This window comes from Oncorhynchus kisutch, linkage group LG20, assembly GCF_002021735.2.
Source record: "Oncorhynchus kisutch isolate 150728-3 linkage group LG20, Okis_V2, whole genome shotgun sequence".
Taxonomy (NCBI): Eukaryota; Metazoa; Chordata; class Actinopteri; order Salmoniformes; family Salmonidae; genus Oncorhynchus; species Oncorhynchus kisutch.
Window position 1 is genome coordinate 1,088,817 of NC_034193.2, and position 12,429 is coordinate 1,101,245.

Below are 12,429 nucleotides of genomic sequence, written 5' to 3' on the forward strand. Positions count from 1 at the left end.
TAGGTAAGGGTTAAGTTAAGACATTATTCTGAATGGTTTAGGTAAGGGTTAAGTTAAGACATTAATTCTGAATGGTTTAGGTAAGGGTTAAGTTAAGACATTAATTCTGAATGGTTAAGGTAAGGGTTAAGGTTTGGGATACGGTTTCAATAGAAAAAACTTTGCCTGACTACCTAGACTCCTTGCTCCGGCTAAGCACTACATGAGTCTGGATCGGAGTACCTTCCCAATCCTTTACCGAATGAGAACACATTCAGGGCCCTCTGATTGGTCCAGAAACCGATGGGTTAGTCCAGAGCCAGGACACACGTGGGTTAAAGTGGCGGTTTGAAAATGAATCATTGGTGTTGATTGGTTAGATGACGATCCAATCACTGGCGACTTTGTTTTGTACAACAGCCCTCGTTCTCCTCGTCACCACAAACCACTTCAATGATGGCAGTCTCAGACTGAAGTATGTAGCGAAAGACAGAGCAGCTGAAGAATGTAGTGTGATTCGTCAGGCTATCTAGCACTGGGATTGAACATGCGACCCTCAGAGCCAGAGATTGCAGTTTTGAAGGCATCTCCCGACTTGGAGTGAACTGGCTGGTTATTATGGCTATTTCTGACAGTAAGTACTATAGTATTCTACAGTAAACTGTGGTCTTTTTTTCATGCTTTTTCAACTGCCCGTCCTTGGACACTGTGCTATCTAACCTCCAAATGAGCTTCAATGCCATACAACACTCCTTCCGTGGCATCCAACTGCTCTTAAACGCTAGTAAAACCAAATGCATGCTTTTCAACCGTTCGCTGCCTGCACCCGCACGCCCGACGAGCATCACCACCCTGGATGGTTCCGACCTAGAATATGTGGACATCTATAAGTACCTAGGTGTCTGGCTAGACTGTAAACTCTCCTTCCAGACTCATATCAAACATCTCCAATCTAAAATCAAATCTAGAGTCGGCTTTCTATTCCGCAACAAAGCCTCCTTCACTCACGCCGCCAAACTTACCCTAGTAAAACTGACTATCCTACCGATCCTTGACTTCGGTGATGTCATCTACAAAATAGCTTCCAACACTCTACTCAGCAAACTGGATGCAGTTTATCATAGTGCCATCCGTTTTGTTACTAAAGCACCTTATACCACCCACCACTGCGACCTGTATGCTCTAGTCGGCTGGCCCTCGCTACATATTCGTCGCCAGACCCACTGGCTCCAGGTCATCTACAAGTCCATGCTAGGTAAAGCTCCGCCTTATCTCAGTTCACTGGTCACGATGGCAACACCCACTCGTAGCACGTGCTCCAGCAGGTGTATCTCACTGATCATCCCTAAAGCCAACACCTCATTTGGCCGCCTTTCCTTCCAGTTCTCTGCTGCCTGTGACTGGAACGAATTGCATCTGCTATCTGAGCAGCTAACCGATCGCTGCAGCTGTACATAGTCCATCGGTAAATAGCCCACCCAATTTTACCTACCTCTTCCCCATACTGTTTATATTTATTTACTTTTCTGCTCTTTTGCACACCAGTATCTCTACCTGTACATGACCATCTGATCATTTATCACTCCAGTGTTCATCTGCAAAATTGTAATTATTCGCCTACCTCCTCATGCCTTTTGCACACAATGTACATAGACTCTCTTTTTTCTACTGTGTTATTGACTTGTTAATTGTTTACTCCATGTGTAACTCTGTGTTGTCTGTTCACACTGCTATGCTTTATCTTGGCCAGGTCGCAGTTGCAAATGAGAACTTGTTCTCAACTAGTCTACCTGGTTAAATAAAGGTGAAATAAAAAATTTAAAAAATAAAATGTTGGAAGGCTATTCAAATCATACTCTGCGAGGCCCAGACTACTGCAATGTTTTTGTTCTACCTGATAATTAATTTCACGCACCTTGTGTTCCAGGTCTAAAGCAGTCCCACATTTATGAATGTGTTATTCAGTGTGTTTCTATGGGCTATTATAGCAAAGGCCAAACTCAATGTGTATCAAATAATATCTCATTCCTGGATTTAATCTGATGTACTTGCGCTCAAGTGGTTTTTAGACTTTTGTTTGACATATCTTGTTGCTTGATAGTTGACAGTTTGACTACCACAGGTGGTAGCCAACTATCTTGTTAATTGTTTACAACGGAGTGAATGTTCTAAAAAGCTAAACAGCTACCTAGCTAGCTAGTAGCCAACTGTACATGTAGGTAGGGTTGTCAAAGTGACTCTGCATAGTTAATAACAGAAAGTAGCAGCAGTCTGGGTAGCCATTTGATTAGATGTTCAGGAGTCTTATGGCTTGGGGGTAGAAGCTGTTTAGAAGCCTCTTGGACCTAGACTTGGTGCTCCGGTACCGCTTGCCGTGTGGTAGCAGGGAGAACAGTCTATGACTAGGGTGGCTGGACAATTTTTTAGGACCTTCCTATAACAGCGCTGTTATAGGAAGGCCCTAAAAAATTGTCCAGCCACCCTAGTCATAGACTAGGTGATTTACTGGGACGTACGCACTACCCACTGTAGTGCCTTGCGGTCGGAGGCCGAGCAGTTTCCATACCAGGGAGTGATGCAACCCATCAGGATGCTCTCGATGGTGCAGCTCTAAAACCTGTTGAGGAGTTGAGGACCCCCATGCCAAACCTTTTCAGTCTCCTGAGGGGGAATAGGTTTTGTCACACCACTGACACGACTGTCTTGGTCTGGTTGGACCATGTTAGTTTGTTGGTGATGTGGCCGCCAAGGAACTTGAAGCTCTCAACCTGCTCCACTACAGCACCGTTGATGAGAATGGGGGCGTGCTCGGCCCTCCTTTTCCTGTAGTCCACAATCATATCCTTTGTCTTGATCACGTTGAGGGAGAGGTAGTTGTACTTGCACCACACAGTCAGGTCTCTGACCTCCTCCCTATAGGCTGTCTCATCGTTGTTGGTTATTAGGCCTACCACTGTTGTGTCCTCGGCAAACTTAATGATGGTGTTGGAGTCGTGCCTGGCCGTGCAGTCATGAATGAACAGGGACTACAGGAGGGGACTGAGCATGCACCCCTGAGGGGCCCCCTTGTTGAGGACCAGCCTGACGGATGTGTTGTTACCTACCCTAGTCCCATGGTCCTTAGCTTATTGATGAGATTTGAGTGCACTATGGTGTTGAACGCTGAGCTGTAGTAAATGAATAGCATTCTCACATAGGTGTTCCTTTTGTCCAGGTGGGAAAGGGTGCAATAGAGCATCTGTTGTGGCGGTATGCAAATTGGAGTGGATCTGGGATTCTGGGATAATGGTGTTGATGTGAGCCATGACCAGTCTTTCAAAGCATTTCATGGCTATAGACGTGAGTGCTACGGGTTGGTAGTCATTCAGGCAGGCTACCTTAGTGTTCTTGGGCACAGGGACTATGGTGGTCTGCTTGAAACATGTTGGTATTACAGACACAGACAGGGAGAGGTTGAAAACGTCAGTGAAGACACATGCTCGGAGTACATGTCCTGGTAATCTGTCTGGCCCTGCGGCCTTGTGAATGCTGGCCTGTTTTAAGATCTTACTCACATCAGCTTCCGAGAGCTTTATCCCACAGTCTTCCGGAACAACTGTTGCTCTCATGCATGTTTCAGTGTTACTTGCCTCGAAGCGAGCACATTATTTAGCTCGTCTGGTAGGCTCTTGTCACTGGGCAGCTCTCGGCTGTGCTTCCCTTTGTAGTCTGTAATTGTTTGCAAGCCCTGCCACATCCGACGAGTGTCGGAGCCGGTGTAGTACAATTCAATCTTAGTCCTGTATTGATGCTTTGCCTGTTTGATGGTTCATCAGAGGGCATAGTGGGATGTCTTATAAGCTTCCCGGTCAGAGTCACGCTCCTTGAAAGCGGCAGCTCTACCCTTTAGCTCAGTGCGAATGTTGCCTGTAAACCATGGCTTCGGGTTGGGGTATTTGCCAAATGGAGGGGGAGAGGGAGAGCTTTATGCATCTCTGTAGAGTAAAGGTGGTCTAGAGTTTTTTTCCCCTCTGGTTGCACATTTAACATGCTGGTAGAAATGAGGTAAAACTGATTTAAGTTTCCCTGCATTAAAGTCCCCGGCCACTAGGAGCGCCGCCTCTGGATGAGCATTTTCCTGTTTGCTTATGGCGGTATACAGCTTATTGAGTGGTGTCTTAGTGCCAGTAGTGGCTGTGGTGGTATGTAGACAGCTACAAAAAATACAGATGAAAACTCTCTTGGTAGATAGTGTGGTCTACAGCTTATCATGAGATACTCTACCTCAGGTGAGCAAAACCTTGAGACTTCCTTTGACATCATGCACCAGCTGTTGTTTAGAAATATACTGCCGCCCCTTGTCTTACCGAGGATGCTGTTCTATCCTGCCGATAGAGTGTATGTTATTAATGTCGTCGTTCAGTCCCGGTGAAACACAAGATATTACAGTTAGTGTCCTGTTGGTAGGATATACGTGCTTTCAGTTCGTCCCATTTATTTTCCAGCGATTTGAACGTTAACTAACAGTACGGATGGCAAACGCAGATTAGCCACTCATCGCCTGATCCTCACAAGGCACCCCGATCTCTTTCTGCGAAATCGCTGTTTGTTTCTCCAGCGAATGACGGGGATGAGGGCCTGTTCGGGTGTTTGGAGTATATCCTTCCCATCCAACTCATTAAAGAAAAATTATTTGTCTAGTTCAAGGTGAGTGATCACTGTTCTGATGTCCAGAAGCTCTTTCAGGTGACAAGACACGGTAGCAGCAACATACTAAAAAAGTTACAAACAATGTGATAAGAAATTATCAAACAGTTGGTTCAGAGCAGCGGCGATCCTCTAATGCCAAGATGTCATCAAGGCAAACTTTGGCTACTTTAAAGAATCTCAAATAAAAATTGGATTTTGAGTTGTTTAACACTTCTTTGGTTACTACATCCATACATCCACATCCATATGTGTTATTTCATAGTTCTGATGTCTTCACTATTATTCTACAATGTGTAAAATAGTACAAATAAAGAAAAACCCTTGAATGTGTATTTTTTCACCTTTATTTAACCAGGTAGGCCAGTTGAGAACAAGTTCTCATTTACAACTGCGACCTGGCCAAGATAAAGCAAAGCAGTTCGACACAAACACAGAGTTACACATAGAATAAACAAAAGTACAGTCAATAACAATAGAAACATCTATATACAGTGTGTGCAAATGGAGTAAGGAGGTAAGGTAATAAATAGGCCATAGAGGCAAAATAATTACAATTTAGCATTAACACTGGAGTGATAGATGTGCAGATGATGATGTGCAAGTAGAGATACTGGGGTGCAAAAGAGCAAAAAAGTAAATAAATAGCAGTATGGGGATGAGGTAGTTGGATGGACTATTTACAGAAGAGCTATGTACAGCAGCAAAGAACTGTAAGGAAAGGCGTCCAAAGTGGGTGTTGGCTTTGGGAGTGACCAGTGAGATATACCTGCTGGCACACGTGCTACGGGTGGGTGTTGTTATGGTGACCAGTGAACTGAGATAAGGCAGAGCTTTACCTAGCAAAGACTTATAGATGACCTGGAGCCAGTGGGTTTGGCGACGAGTATGAAGCGAGGGCCAGCCAACGAGAGCATACATGGGGCTTCGGTGACAAAACAGATGGCACTGTGATAGACTGGATCCAGTTTGTTGAGTACAGGGTTGGAGGCCGAAATCGAGGATAGGTAGGATAGTCAGTTTTACGTATGTTTGGCAGCATGAGTGAAGGAGGCTTTGTTGCGAAATAGGAAGCCAATTCTAGATTTAATTTTGGATTGGAGATGCTTAATGTGAGTCTGGAAGGAGAGTTTACAGTCTAGCCAGACACGTAGGTATTTGTCGTTGTCCACATATTCTAAGTCAGAACCGTCCAGAGTAGTGATGCTCGTCGGGCGGGCGGGTGTGGGCAGCGATTGATTGATGAGCATGCATTTAGTTTTACTAGCATTTAAGAGCAGTTGGAGGCCACGGAATGAGTGTTGTATGGCATTGAAGCTCGTTTGGAGGTTGGTTAACACAGTGTCCAAAGAAGGGCCAGATGTATACAGAATGGTGTCGTCTGCATAGAGGTGGATCAAGGAATCACCCGCAGCAAGAGCGGCATCATTGATACAGTATATACAGAGAAAAGAGTCAGACCGAGAATTGAATCCTGTGGCACCAGGAGACTGCCAGAGGACCGGACAACATGCCCTCCGATTTGACACACTGAACTCTGTCTGCAAAGTAGTTGGTGAACCAGGCAAGGCAGTCATTAGAAAAACTGAGGCTACTGAGTCTGCCGATAAGAATATGGTGATTGACGGAGTCGAAAGCCTTGGCCAGGTCGATGAAGATGGCTGCACAGTACTGTCTTTTATCGATGGCGGTTATGATATCGTTTAGTACCTTGAGCGTGGCTGAGGTGCACCCGTGACCGGCTCGGAAACCAGATTGCACAGCGGAGAAGGTACGGTGGGATTTGAGATGGTCAGTGACCTGTTTGTTGACTTGGCTTTCGAAGACCTTAGATAGGCAGGGCAGGATGGATATAGGTCTGTAACAGTTTGGGTCCAGGGTGTCTCCCCCTTTGAAGAGGGGGATGACTGCGGCAGCTTTCCAATCCTTGGGGATCTCAGATGATATGAAAGAGAGGTTGAACAGGCTGGTAATATTTATTTTATTTTACCTTTATTTTACTAGGCAAGTCAGTTAAGAACAAATTCTTATTTTCAATGACGGCCTAGGAACAGTGGGTCAACTGCCTGTTCAGGGGCAGAACGACAGATTTTGTACCTTGTCAGCTCGGGGATTTGAACTTGCAACCTTTCGGTTACTAGTCCAATGCTCTAACCACTAGGCTACCACTAGGCTACCCTGCTGCCCCGGGGCGACAATGGCGTGGGCAGGGGTTGCGACAATGGCAGCGGATAGTTTCAGAAATAGAGGGTCCAGATTGTCAAGCCCAGCTGATTTGTACGGGTCCAGGTTTTGCAGCTCTTTCAGAACATCTGCTATCTGGATTTGGGTAAAGGAGAACCTGGAGAGGCTTGGGCGAGTAGCTGCAGGGGGGCGGAGCTGTTGGCCGAGGTTGGAGTAGCCAGGAGGAAGGCATGGCCAGCCATTGAGAAATGCTTGTTGAAGTTTTCGATAATCATGGATTTATCGGTGGTGACCATGTTACCTAGCCTCAGTGCAGTGGGCAGCTGGGAGGAGGTGCTCTTGTTCTCCATGGACTTTAGTGTCCCAGAACTTTTTGGAGTTAGAGCTACAGGATGCAAATTTCTGCCTGAAGAAGCTGGCCTTGGCTTTCCTGACTGACTGCGTGTATTGGTTCCTGACTTCCCTGAACAGTTGCATATCGCGGGGACTATTCGATGCTATTGCAGTCCGCCACAGGATGTTTTTGTGCTGGTCGAGGGTAGTCAGGTCTGGAGTGAACCAAGGGCTATATCTATTCTTAGTTCTTGCATTTTTTGAACGGAGCAGGCTTATCTAAAATGGTGAGGAAGTTACTTTTAAAGAATGATCAGGCATCCTCAACTGACGGGATGAGGTAGATATCCTTTCAGGATATCCGGGCCAGGTCGATTAGAAAGGCCTGCTCGCAGAAGTGTTTTAGGGAGCGTTTGACAGTGATGAGGGGTGGTCGTTTGACTGCGGATCCGTAGCGGATACAGGCAATGAGGCAGTGATCGCTGAGATCCTGGTTGAAGAAAGCGGAGGTGTATTTGGAGGGCCAGTTGGTCAGGATGACGTCTATGAGGGTGCCCTTGATTACAGATTTAGGGTTGTACCTGGTGGGTTCCTTGATGATATGTGTGAGATTGAGGGCATCTAGCTTAGATTGTAGGACTGCCGGGGTGTTAAGCATATCCCAGTTTAGGTCACCTAACAGAACAAACTCTGAAGCTAGATGAGGGGCGATCAATTCACAAATGGTGTCCAGGGCACAGCTGGGAGCTGAGGGGGGTCGATAGCAGGCGGCAACAGTGGGAGACCTATTTCTGGAGAGAGTCATTTTTAAAATTAGTAGTTCGAACTGTTTGGGTATGGACCTGGAAAGTATGGCATTACTTTGTAGGCTATCTCTGCAGTAGACTGCAACTCCTCCCCCTTTGGCAGTTCTATCTTGACGGAAAATGTTATTGTTGGGTATGGAAATCTCAGAATTTTTGGTGGCCTTCCTAAGTTAGATTCTATATCACTGATAGAGTGAACATTATTCAGTGAGTTAAAAAACATATCTGTGGATTCCTGACAGCACGTAGAGCTATACAATTTTCTGTAAAAATTGCTACAGTATTTAGCGATTAATTTTTGGTCATCTGTAATAACACCATCGATGTTTAACTTATGGATAGTGTTATTCTTAGAGTGGAATTTCTCAAGTCTAAAGAAATAGGATGAATTCTGTTCTCCCTCCTCAATCCATTTTTTCCTAGATCTAATAAAGGCTCCTTCTGCTTTTAATTTATATATATTATCCAGTTTATTTTGTAACTCAATTAGTTCCATCTTCTCCTCCCCCGAGAGGTCAGCTGGGGAACTCTGAGAAAGGGAAGTTATCTTAATGATCACCTTTTCCTCCTCAGCTCTTCTGGTCTTAGCAAGATTACTACCATATTTTCTAAGGTAGGGACACCTCAAATTTAAAGAGCTCCCAGTTCTTGCAATAAGATTTTTCTTCACAAAAGTGTGAGAGCAGATCTTTAACCTCAAATTTAACTACATCCTTATTTAATAATGAGCTATTTAGCTTCCAGTAGGATGCTCTACCAAGGTTAGTATCAGGGGTAAATATTTTGATATCAATGTAAATGGCCCTATGGTCTGTGAGGGGAGTAGTACAAATATGTGTAGTAACACACTGACTATCAATACATTTGGATATAAGCCAAACATCTATTCTGGATTGTCTGGAACCGGTTTTGTTACTCCAAGTGAATGATCTGTCAGCCGGAAACCTCTCTCTCCATATATCAGTAAGATCAAACTTTTCCATAAAAAGTATTAAACCCAAATTCTGATTGGTTGGGATACCTGGGGGCCATCTATCAGATGAATTATCTATTGTAATGTTAAAGTCCCCTCCTATCAATAATAAGGAATTGGGACATTTAGATAACCAATGAAGTATATGTTTCTCTATAGATTCAAGCAACTAATCATTCTCATGTTTGGTGTTGTACCCGTAGAAGTTTACAGTAATGAGTGTAATGTCATTGTAACTGATCATTCTCATGTTAGGTGTTGTACCCATAGAAGTTTACAGTAATGAGCGTAATGTCATTGTAACTCATTATTCTCCTGTTTGGTGTTGTACCCGTAGACGTTTACAGTAATGAGTGTAATGTCATTGTAACTGATCATTCTCCTGTTTGGTGTTGTACCCGTAGAAGTTTACAGTAATGAGTGTAATGTCATTGTAACTGATCATTCTCATGTTTGGTGTTGTACCCGTAGAAGTTTACAGTAATGAGCGTAATGTCATTGTAACTCATCATTCTCCTGTTTGGTGTTGTACCCGTAGAAGTTTACAGTAATGAGTGTAATGTCATTGTAACTCATCATTCTCATGTTTGGTGTTGTACCCGTAGAAGTTTACAGTAATGATTGTAATGTCATTGTAACTCATCATTCTCATGTTTGGTGTTGTACCCGTAGAAGTTTACAGTAATGAGTGTAATGTCATTGTAACTGATCATTCTCATGTTTGGTGTTGTACCCGTAGAAGTTTACAGTAATGAGTGTAATGTCATTGTAACTCATCATTCTCATGTTTGGTGTTGTACCCGTAGAAGTTTACAGTAATGAGTGTAATGTCATTGTAACTCATCATTCTCATGTTTGGTGTTGTACCCGTAGAAGTTTACAGTAATGAGTGTAATGTCATTGTAACTGATCATTCTCCTGTTTGGTGTTGTACCCGTAGAAGTTTACAGTAATGAGTGTAATGTCATTGTAACTGATCACAAGACAAATAAAGTGACCAAAGGGGTCACATTCCGAGTGTAGAATATTACCACCAAAGGGTTCACAGAGTGTAGAATATTACCACCAAAGGGGTCACAGAGTGTAGAATATTACCACCAAAGGGGTCACAGAGTGTAGAATATTACCACCAAAGGGGTCACAGAGTGTAGAATATTACCACCAAAGGTATTTTTCATTGTAGTGACACCAGTTCAGATCCGTGGGAAAGCCAAATATCGTTGCCCCACTGTGACCTCCAGAAGTTGGCATCAGCCAAAATTGAGTGAGACTCTTGAAAAAAGCATAAATCTGTTCGAAATTGTTTAGTAAATAAAAACAAGCCCTTGCGCTTCACATTTTTTCGTAACCCCCTAGCATTAAGAGATACTATAGACAAAGACAAAACAACAAAGATTATATAAAAGTATAAACTGTAGTAGGATGAGTCAAAGACATAGGAGCAGTGAACGTAAACGATAAGGAACCGAGATCTGCACCATTTAAGTCAATTTAAAGTGAAAATGGCTTATTCCATAACCTTTGAGCTAGACGTTATCCGGCTTTTGAAATTCAACTCAACTGAAAATGATGTTCAAGACCAAACCAAGGGTTCTTGTAGTAAGAGAGACTAAAAGTCCTCTTTAGTGTAATCAGGAACTATTCTGAGAAATAAAATACAAAATAATAATTTAAATAAAAGGGTACCTACTATTTTAAGTACATATGAAAACTGATCATAAAATAATTGTATAACAAAATGTTTTACATATAAACGTTCCTAAGACCTTTTTTGGAAATAAGTATTAATAACTAAATAGAACAATAACCGTGTAAAGTCAGAGCAGACCTGTGTGCCATTTAGGACAGTATCTTAGTTACTGTATACATAAAACATAAATTCAGCTTTCAATCTTCTTCGTAAGTTTATAAACAAAATAGGACTTCTGGTCATACAAGAACAAACTAATGAATTGAGGTACCTGAGTATTCCTGTAAAATAGTCACCTGATGCTTGTTAGGTAAACCACATAAGGAAAATGAGAATACCATGGCTGAAACCATCAACCTGTTCCTTCTGGTGAGATTTTAGGGAGGAATATGGATTTCTGAACCGTTGATGAAGCCTCGTCCTCCGACGAAGTAAGCAGCCTTCCCCTCACTTCGTGCTATCTTGATCGTTGGCCACAACCTGTTTCTTCTTTCTATGTACTCCGGGCTGAGATGCTCGGCGAAACGCAGACCATGGCTCTGAAGGAAGGCGTTCTTCCTAGCAGCATTCCAGACAGCATCCCTGTAGAATCTGGCAGTGAAGAGGATGATGATACCCCTTGGTCTTGAATCGTTTTGCTGTTGCTTCTTGCCGAGGCGATGCACATCGTCGATGGCATCACCAACTTTGTTCTTCTCTGCAGGGATAACTTCTTGGCAGATACGGGTAGCCTCTCCTCGCACATCCTCATTCTCCACCTCTGGCAAGCCGTAGAGTCTCAGGTTCCATCTTCATTCTCCACCTCTGGCAAGCCATAGAGTCTCAGGTTCCATCTTCATTCTCCACCTCTGGCAAGCCTTAGAGTCTCAGGTTCCATTTTCTTGTGTATTGTTCCAGATCAGTGAGACGTCTATGGTAGACATTGTTATTCTTTTCCACACTTTTTTCAACTTTTGCCACTCTCGTTTTCACATCATTAATTTCACCACATGCAAACTCCACAGTCTTTCTCAAGCCTTCGATAACCATGGTGTTCGCGCCTACCATTTTCTCAATGGCGTCACACCTGGAGTTGATGAGTAAGGAGAGGGTAGCCACGATGTCAGAGTTCATGTTGGTTTTTTTGGAGGGTGGAGGTTTGCACGGAGTAACCGGTAAAGAGGGGAATTCGTCATCTTCAGCATTCGAAAGCATATATTATCCATAGGCCAAGCGTAGTTATGGCAGATGTCTATAAGCATGTTTCTCTCTTGTTGATTAGCAATAGAATGGCTAACTTCTTCCTTTCTTCTTTTGTCACGACTTTGCATGGACATGCTGAAATAAATGATCCAATTATTATTCCAGTAACAGGAAATGTCTTATATCTTGAACAAATAAAAATAGTAATGACTGTAAACTTGTTTTTTTCACAATCTTTCTGAAGTTTGGTACAGATCTCGGTATAAAAGCGTCTGTTCAAGCCGCCATCTTGGCACCTTTTCGGCTAAAATTCGAATAGTTAAGTCTAATTTCAGTTTATGTGACAAAACAAGCAAGTCTAGTGTAGAGAATCATTGTACCATCTAAACCGTGGTGAAATATATTTTCCATAACCAAAAATATTATATTTTCAGCTTTTGTCCAGAATCAAAAGTAAACGATGCAAAAACGAAACTTAAGAAATAGAATTATAGAAATAGAGCACATAGAACAAATACACCGCTTCTTAGACTTGCTTTCAATGAATGACACATCTGTAACTCCCATTTCTATGTGAATTTGGTCATCTCCCAAAA